The sequence below is a fragment of the Centroberyx affinis genome, unplaced genomic scaffold, assembly GCF_046629955.1.
Source record: "Centroberyx affinis isolate AG114_WGS23_722 - 3 ecotype Tasmania unplaced genomic scaffold, CSIRO-AGI_Caff_v1 ptg003362l_1, whole genome shotgun sequence".
In the NCBI taxonomy this organism is placed as follows: domain Eukaryota; kingdom Metazoa; phylum Chordata; class Actinopteri; order Beryciformes; family Berycidae; genus Centroberyx; species Centroberyx affinis.
This window is the reverse complement of record NW_027281355.1, coordinates 185,001-194,449: the sequence shown is the minus strand read 5'-3', so window position 1 is coordinate 194,449 and position 9,449 is coordinate 185,001. Positions and strand designations below refer to the sequence as shown.

General features: G+C 37.2%; 1 pseudogene; it reads right to left on the bottom strand.

Annotated features, from left to right (window-relative positions):
* Nucleotides 1-3,362: 3,362 nt before the first annotated feature.
* Nucleotides 3,363-7,785, bottom strand: LOC139660679 (uncharacterized; annotated as a pseudogene).
* Between the last annotated feature and the right edge of the window lie 1,664 nt (nucleotides 7,786-9,449).

The window sequence follows — 9,449 nt, the reverse complement described above, 5'->3', positions numbered from 1 at the left end:
TGGACGCCTACAGGGGATTCCGGTTTGCTACATTTCTTTGCTTGAGCTCTTTGGTGCTAATATTGATTTTTTTTTTAATTGGTTAGTATGGTTGTAGATCAATTTCGAGGCCAAATAGAAAAATTGCACTGCAATATTGCCCTTTGAACTCTGACCCCGGACCACTTTTGAAAGCTCATTATGCAGCAACAGACGGGGCTAGAGACATGGGGTCAACTTTTCTAGAAAGCTATTGAGCTGCACTTTCATGGGAGTGGGGTTACTGATGGCGGGCGGCACTGAGTTGGGTTGAATTGGGTTGCAATATTTTCTGAAATTCTCCTGCTTCCTGCTCATAGGAAGAGCCAAACAGTGCAAACTGTAGTTTTTCCGGGTGCAAGGTTACGGTTGTGAAAAGGCAAACTGCTCAATATTACAAAGATGCAATACAATGAACCAAAAGGTTGATGTTATAAGAGGATATAATCCAAAAAATTACAAAAATATGCTTTTGTTGGTGCTATTTTGCCACGATTTCATCAGCTATGTTTCAAGGGCAGAAAGAGGTATGTTCAATAACGAAACGGATTATGCAACGTTTAGAAACAGAACTCCCGGCTGCGTTCTTCTATTTAAATTATGCTTATTGTAAAGTAGAGGTAGCAATACAGTCATTATAAAGTGCTATCTTTTATGCAGTTTATTGAGATGCCACTGAAATAACTTGTTATATAGGTTATGAGCCAAATTTACTTATTTATCTAGCAGGTGACATCAAATACTAAAATGCAAGCGATTTTTTTTTTCCATTTGGCCTCGAAATTGATCTACAACCATACTAACCAATTTTTGAAAAATCAATATTAGCACCAAAGAGCTCAAGCAAAGAAATGCAGCAAACCAGAATGCCTTATTTGGGCAGAAAATGTATGCCAAACTGTGTGTTCTGTGGTCCAGGAGAGAAAGTTGCAGGTGTCCAATACTACTGCGAGAGGCTTTACCGTGGAGTCTATGGAACACCCGGTGGGTCCTATACAGACGCAGAAGAGAACCTTTAGCGTCGTTATAGCGACGCCAAGGGATTTGACAAAGAGTCAACATAGGATGAGCTGGGAATGAGAACGGGTTGACTACTACTACTTCTACTATTAATAATATTAATAGATTTATATTGCACTAACCCTAACCCAAAACATAAGTTACAAAGTTGCTTAACAAATAGGCAGTAAAAACATGCTTTAAGGAGACATAAAGGATGGATTATTTAGTGTTCCAATATTTACAGGTCAAGGTGATAGAAACTGTTGAATAAGTAAAGTTAAATTAATGTTAATTTGGTAAAAGTATAACATACATTTACTGGTAATTCACATGTAAGTAGATCTGTAACTGCAGGTTCTCATTCCTGTGTAGATATGATGGTGATTAAAGAGAAAAACAACATACAGTCCAGTTACAATGACCTGGCTGAAGAGAGAGACTCCTTACAGACTGGTTATAACCAGTTACAGTCCAGTTACAACAACCTGACCAAAGAGAAATATGACACTCAGAAGCCTTGCGGTGAGTCAGTGACCTTTCACTCTATTTCTTGAGTATCGTTCATTCATCCTCTTCCTGATGTGTCATTACTTAGAAATTAGGAAACGTTTATGATAAAATTGTGTAATATTGAAGTAACAGTAAAGATGGATTAGTTCTCTTGTTAAAAGGAGCAAACTCCTCTAAGGGGGAGTGGAACATTGGCTGTAGTTGTTACTTCATCTCTACTGAGCAAAAAAACTGGGAGGAGAGCAGACAAGCCTGTGCAGGCAGACAATCACACCTGATGATCATAAACAGCAAAGAGGAACAGGTATAGTGTGTGTGTGTCTGTGTGTATCTGGCATGTGTACCACAGCAAACACATTTTCTTTATAAATCATATTGTTATTTTTCTGTGATTATCAAAGTTTGTTTGTTGCTATATTTACCATTTTTTTAGGGGTCCAAGCAAGGTGCTGGACCTCTTTTGTTTAGTTATGATTCTTCTTATTATTTTTCTTCCTCCTCTTCTCCTTTTCAAAAAGGTACCTTAGAGACCTAAGTCCTAGAGCAATGAAATTTGGTGGATAGGTTTCAAATCTCCTCCACAACTCAGGCAAAACAATTCATGTAGGCCAATACCTCTTGAGCCGTCATCAAAAATTTGGGTAACCCTTTATTTTACAGTCCGCTAATTGCCTGGTATTTACTAGGAAACTAGATGGTAACAAAATATGGTTATTAAGAAAGTACCCAAAGAACTTGATAGTAAATGCTAAGTTATTACTTAGTAAGTACATGGAAACCTACTAGGAAACTAGATGGTAAAAATATGGTTATTAAGTAAGTACCCAAATAAATGGTTAGTAAGTACTTAGTTATTACCCAGTTGGTACATATTACTTACTAGGAAACACCACAGTATGCACATGGAAATACCATAAGTTTCATTGTTCTTTCAATACACTGGTGAATTCCAGTTGCTTACCTTTATATACCATTTACTGCCAATCCGAAAGTATCCTGTTGTTGCTTGATGATGTGTCATAGGTGCTTATGCAGTGTTTCCAATGAACTATCAAAGTACCATGTTCTTTCCAGGTACTAAATTATTACTTTTTGTGTACTAAACATATACTAGGACTGTCAAATAAAGCCATTCATATGTCCCTATAAATACCAAGTACTTTCTTACCAAGTATACATAGTCTACCTTAAAATGGTTGGATTTGATAAACTCAAAGTACCATGCTCTTTCTTGGTACTACATTTTTACTGTATGATTACTAAACATGTATTAGGACTGCAAAAAGCCATGAATATTTCCCTGTAAATACAGAGCACTTTATAACCAAGTATATATAGGCTACCTTTAGATGGATATGTAATAGTAAAGTACCCATAAAAAAAATGATAGTAATTATTATTATTATTAATAATAGTTATTACCTAGTAAGTACATGGAAACATACTAGGAAACTAGATGGTAAAAAATATCCTTATTTAGAAAGTACCCAAATAAATGGTTAGTAAGTACCAAGTTATTACCCCATTACTTACTAATAAACACCACATTATGTACATGGAAATACCATAACAATTGCAACCTTAAGATGGTTGGATTTATTAAAAGATCAAACTGTTTTCTTTAACATTTACACTTCAGATAAAATAACTTCTTTAATTATATCACCCCTTGTAAAAGCTCACAGATATTCTTTTTATTTAACTGAACATTGCTTACTAAATAACAAACGGACATTCAAGCTTCATTGGCCTGGGTTACTTATCATATTGTAAATAAAGGGGGAAGAGGATGGTGCAATTTGTGGAACTTTTTTGTGAAAATTGATTTTGTGCTACACCTTATAGCATGCCCGTATGTCTTTAAAAAGGCGTCCTATAATGCCATCCTTGTGATGCCTTGCGAGCCAGTGGTTCCACTCTATGAAACGCAAATTCATTTTCAAAGCCTTTGGAGTCAAATTCCCCCTGAATCGATATATGTCTTCTTTATAGCTTCGCCATGCACGTTCGATATGCTGTGTGTGCGCACCAGTCTGTGGATGCACAAAGTGCCTCCTGTGGTTGACCTGGTAGTGGATATAGCCTTCCTGGGATAACCTTCGATAGGCACGCCAAGAGTCACTGATGACTTCACTCCCAGGTCGCACATGCTTTCTAATAATTGGCAGTAGCTCTCTGCTCGACCTCTGTCTGATTAGTCTCAGCACTGGTCTTCTTCGCTGCCCTTTGACCTCCAGCATCCCAAAAACCCATGACCGTCTCCTCCATGTTCCTCCTAAGCGTCCCCGTGCATACTGTATAGAATAAAAACATCATTTGCATACCTGTACAAAACAACATCAATTAAGCTAATTTTCTCATGACATGAAAATATCAAGTCAAAAAGACTACTTTTACTGTAAAGTGTGATATAGTCGACAATAATGTCTGTTTTTGACTATGGTGATGTCCTGTATATGCATGCCTCGCCTACTACCTTGAAGCTTCTTGATGCGGTATTTCATAGTGCTCTGCGTTTTATTACTGGTGATGGGTTTCTCACTCATCAGTGTATCTTATATGAAAAAGTGGGTTGGCCCTCCCTTACCATTCGAAGAGAGCAACATTGTCTTTTGTTTGTTTACAAAGCTTTGTCTGGCAAGCTTCCACTGTATTTGTCTTCACTCTTGAGTTTCAGTGCTACAGGGTATCATACTCGCTCGCAGACACACATTAGATTAGACACACCACGTATGAACAGTGAGGCAGGAAAGACCGCTTTCAGTTTTTACGCTCCTGATAGATGGAATAGGCTGCAGGACTCTCTTAAACTGGGCCGATTTGTCTCTATGGAGAAGTTCAGGGCGCTTTTAGAGGATGCATTATGTGGGGATTGCACGTGCTTCTCATAGTCTTGTTGTTTATCTGAACCTGTGATTTTCATGTGATTTTATATTGTTTTATATGTTTTTTTTGTACTGTAATGTTTGTAATGTGTTTTTTATATCTTGTGCTGTAATCAGGGTGTCCTTGAAAAAGAGAGCTTGCTCTCAATGGCCCTCCCTGAATAAATAAAGGTTTACATATGAACTAACAGTAATACTGTTACGAAATAGTCAATTTACCTTCCTTTTATGCCTGAATTTGCTCTCATCAATGGCTACAAAAGCTCTTCTCCCTCCAATTCTCATGGCACGCCGCCTCTCCAGACGTTTGATTGCTCTGACTCAGACTTTACGTAGCACTGTTGTCATCTTTGTTATTGAGGTGTTGCTGCCACATACACCATCCTCTATCATGTCTACTTGTCTTTTCCTTAACCCCTGAGCTAAACTGTTGGAGAAATAAAGAAACAGTCTTTGAAATGTAGCATATTATCATCCTTGGCGTCATTTCCCTTGCATATGTATTCAAGTGTTAGTGTTTGTTGGGGCAGTGTGATAGTGACAGTTATTTCCCCCAACAATCTATCACTCAACTGCCAACACTAGATAGAACAGGGGTGTTGGTGTTTATTGGGGAAGTGTGGAATGGCTCAACAACAATGACCAGACGTGTAGATTACATAGGCAATCATTTAATACAAATACTCATGAAAAATGTGCATTCAAATCATTTACTTGGTCATTTATTTTGATAGCTATGTATATGTTAAATTTAAAATGATGCGATGGTTGCTTGCTATCAGAAATACTAACCTGTGCATACATTTTAACCATGATGGCAAGGTGAGATGAGATCTGTAGAAAATAGAGCCCTTTCTGACAGAACGTGAAATGGTGTGATGAGACCGTCTGCATCTCCTGAAATACATGACATGAACAAATAATGAACTTATGTTGTTATTCTAAAGTCAAGTTACTGGTGCCAGGTACAACTATAATTATTAGGCTACCACATACCATCTATATCCATCCTTTGTGGTATCGGTCCTTGTAAGCTTCATTCTATGGTTGCACTCAGGACATCTCCTTTTTGGGGCCAGCAGCCTCATTTTTTGAAGCCAGCTTATTAATTGTTTTCCTCCTCGCTCTGTTTTCTGTATTAGTTTTTGGCCTCATAGCTACAACTGAAAGGGTTAAAATGAGTAACTAAGTTAATAAAACATGCATGTGCCAGAGAACATAGCAGACACTTAGACTACATCCACACTAATACGTTGATCTCCGTCCACACAAGCATTTTAGCACCGTTTCAGAAATAATCTCTGTAACGCGCCTGAAAATGCATATAAATGATTTCTAATTATTTTTATCATCACTTAAAAAAATAGCAAGAAATATTTGTGGGGATATATCTAGTTTCTTGTTGTTTTGATTTATGCCCCTTATTTTTGAAGTCTTGGATCCTCTTTGTTTTTTTGTTTTTGTCTATGCCTGGTGATTGGGAAGTGACTGTTTATTTATATATTTCTATGTGTATTTTGTATGGATCCCCCATGTTTTATTTTGGGGTTTTTTCTTTGTTCGTTTTGATGGCGCTTATATATATATATATATTGTATTGTATGTATGTGTTCTCTGCGAGTTCTTGTATGTTCTTTAATGTATGTTAAATAAAAAATAAATAAATTTTTTAATAAAACGCCTGAAAACGCATATCACATGACCATTCACATACACGGGGCATGCGCGTGCCGGTGTAAACAGGAAGCAGATTGGCTTGGCTACTTGGCTACTGCGGTTGGTTGCTTAGTTGCAGAAAATACTACGGAGGAAGAACAGCAATGGCGAAAAGTAAGACCAGAGATTTCTTTGCTTGTGACTGATAAGACCCAATCAGGAAGCAAACGTGGGAGTCTGCGCCATCGTTTGAGTGAATGAATGAAATGAATAGCCATGCTTGTTATTACATATAGGTCTACATACCTTTCACAATTCCAGCCACAGATTTGATGTAACGTTAGCGTAGAAGTCAGTGCACCGTTTTCCTGAATTAGAGATGTCAAGCATTTAGCTTCATCATATGAGGGAACATAGGAGACCCATATAAGTAATAATAATAGTAATAAGAGGAATAATGATAATGATGATATTAAATCGGTTAAGAAACAGCTGAACATAGGATTATAATGTGATACTGAACTCAGTCAGATAACGTTAAATAACTACATAGAGATACAAAACATACTTACATACCTGTCACAATTCCACAGAAAAGATGTAGAATGCCTGCGTTACATGCAGTTTTGATAAACAATCTGTCTGAGTAGTAAACTTTGAGTATACAACTAGTTTACATCTAAGTTTTATTTTGTACTGCAACTATACTGTGAACTATACTATAAGTGAACTTATACGTACTAGTTATATACTTCTAGCCCACTTTCTAGTTTATGAAGGTATACTTTTAAGTATACTGCAAGTAAACTTAGATATATACTGCTAGTTTACTAGTTATGTAATATTAGTCCACTTTTTAGTTTATGAAAGTACACTTTTAAGTACACTTTAAGTGTAAGAGTAGTAAACTTTGAGTACACCACTAGTTTACATCTAAGTTTTATTTTGTACTGCAACTATACTGTGAACTACACTACAAGTGAACTTATAGGTATACTGTTAGTGTACTAGTTATATACTTCTAGCCCACTTTTTAATTTATGAAAGTACACTTTTAAGTACACTTTAAGTGTAAGAGTAGTAAACTTTGAGTACACCACTAGTTTACATCTACGTTTTATTTTGTACTGCAACTATACTGTGAACTATACTACAAGTGAACTTATAGGTATACTGTTAGTGTACTAGTTATATACTTCTATCCCACTTTTTTAGTTTATGAAAGTACACTTTTAAATATACACTCAGTAAACTACTAACCCTCCCTTTTACAGTCCCCTAATTACTAAGTATTTACCTGGTAAATATATGGTAAATTATAGTATATTATTGGGTAATTACCACTGTAAATAAGAAGGTAAATACAGAGAAACTACAGCTGAAATACTAAGAAAAAACTCCACTATTACCCATCAACTCAACTGTGTAGTTGTGACCATTTTAGGTCCCATATTATGCTCTTTTTAGCTGTTTAAAACATTTCTCAGTGGTCTTTAAAACAAGGTTATGAATTCTGTTGCAAAAAAACACACAAATCCAGGCTCTGTGGAGCCTCTCCATCCTCTGTGTTTCTCCCCTCATTAACTATGCGCTGTTCTGAGTGGGCGGGGATGCCAGGATAATGAGGCGCTGCTCTGATTGGCCGCCTGATCGGCTGGGTGAGGGTGGGGAGGGTGCAGATGGTGCAGACGCGGAAAAACTCCAAAACTAACATGGCAGCACCTTGTAGAAGAAAACTCTGTCACACAACATGTGAAACCGTACATTTTTGAGGCGGAATCTGTTAACCGAACAAGAGGAGGGAGTTGCTGAACTTTTACAGACACGGTTACAGCAGGATGTCTCTGACTGGTAGGTTGAAATTTCACTGTTTTCGTACTTTCTCACCGTGCATGTGCATGTGATTGCGTCGGCTATATGGTCTTTCTGGATAGCCATAGCGGACAAATTTATGTCCCATAAAAACGATATCTAACATTACCTGCTGGAGTGTCTCGCACGGTAACTATACCGTATGGTTTGTTTGATTCATTTTTAGCCTGACGTTCACCGGTGCCGGTGGTTTGAGGCTGTCTAGTAAGCTCGTCAACACAGTAGGTGTCGGTAGCTTTTAGCTGGCTAGTTTGATAGCTGCTGTAATGTTATTCCATGAAGTGTCTTACAATGGCCGTACTGGCTAGCGATAGGAAACAAATCCACACCAGACATTATGTAGGCTAGTTATTACGTTCAAATACATCAAATTGATGTGAAGAACTCATCTTCAGGGGATACAAATATAGTCACGACACCGGCAAACATATGGTTATGTCCCATGCTGTCTACCATTTGGACATATGACTGTCGTAATTTATGCCAGTGTTATTCAGCTACAACACTAGCTCAACAGTTTTAGAACTGTAGCTGAAATATTCAAACATCTCATGGAGGCCTGCTAGTCATTCCCCCTGTACATAACATCTTACCTCTTTTAGAGTTGACACCTTTTGTTTGTCCTGTACAACTGTACTCACATCTACTCTAAATTGTCTGTGCTAAATAATAAACATATAATATAGATAAACGTAATTGTCAGTGTAATGTTCCTATAAAGCTTGCAAAATTCAGTAACAGTTACCCTATCTCATTCCTTAGGTTACCAGAAGAATGAAGCAGCTTCAGGATCCACCTACATGCATGGTGGATCATCCTGGTCTGGAGCCTGCAATGAACATTTATAAAGCAGACTATGGGCCCTTGCAGCTTAGAGGTATAGAGCAGTATGTTTCTTTTATGCATTCTGTGCATGAATTGATTTGAACATGTGACTTTGGATAATACTTTACGTGACAATAAATTTGAGTAAAATAACTATTATTATACTTTATTACACATCCATGTAGAAAAAACTTTAGCACACCTAAAATCTTTTAGTGACAGGGGTATAGGACAAAAGTTACTGAATAAGTAATATAATCCTACACACTGTCTACACTTGCATGGTGCTTTATTACATTTCAGTCATTGAAATGTACATTGAAACCCTCCCATAACGTTCTAAGAATGTTGTGCAAATGTTTTTGTTAAACGTAACATTCCCAAAACGTTCTAATAACCACATGAAGTAACGTTTTTCGGGGGTAATTTTAATAACGTTCCCCTGAGGTTCCCTACTGGTAGCCTTTTAGGTAACCCTCCCACAACGTTCTAAAAATGTTGCACAAATGTTTTTGTTCAACGTAACATTCCCAAAACGTTCTAATAACCACATAAAATAATGTTTTTTGTGGGTAATTTTAATAACGATCCCCTGAGGTTCCCTGTTGGTAGAATTTTGGGTAACCCTCCTACAACGTTCCAAGAATGTTGCACAAATGTTTTTGTTCAACGTAACATTCG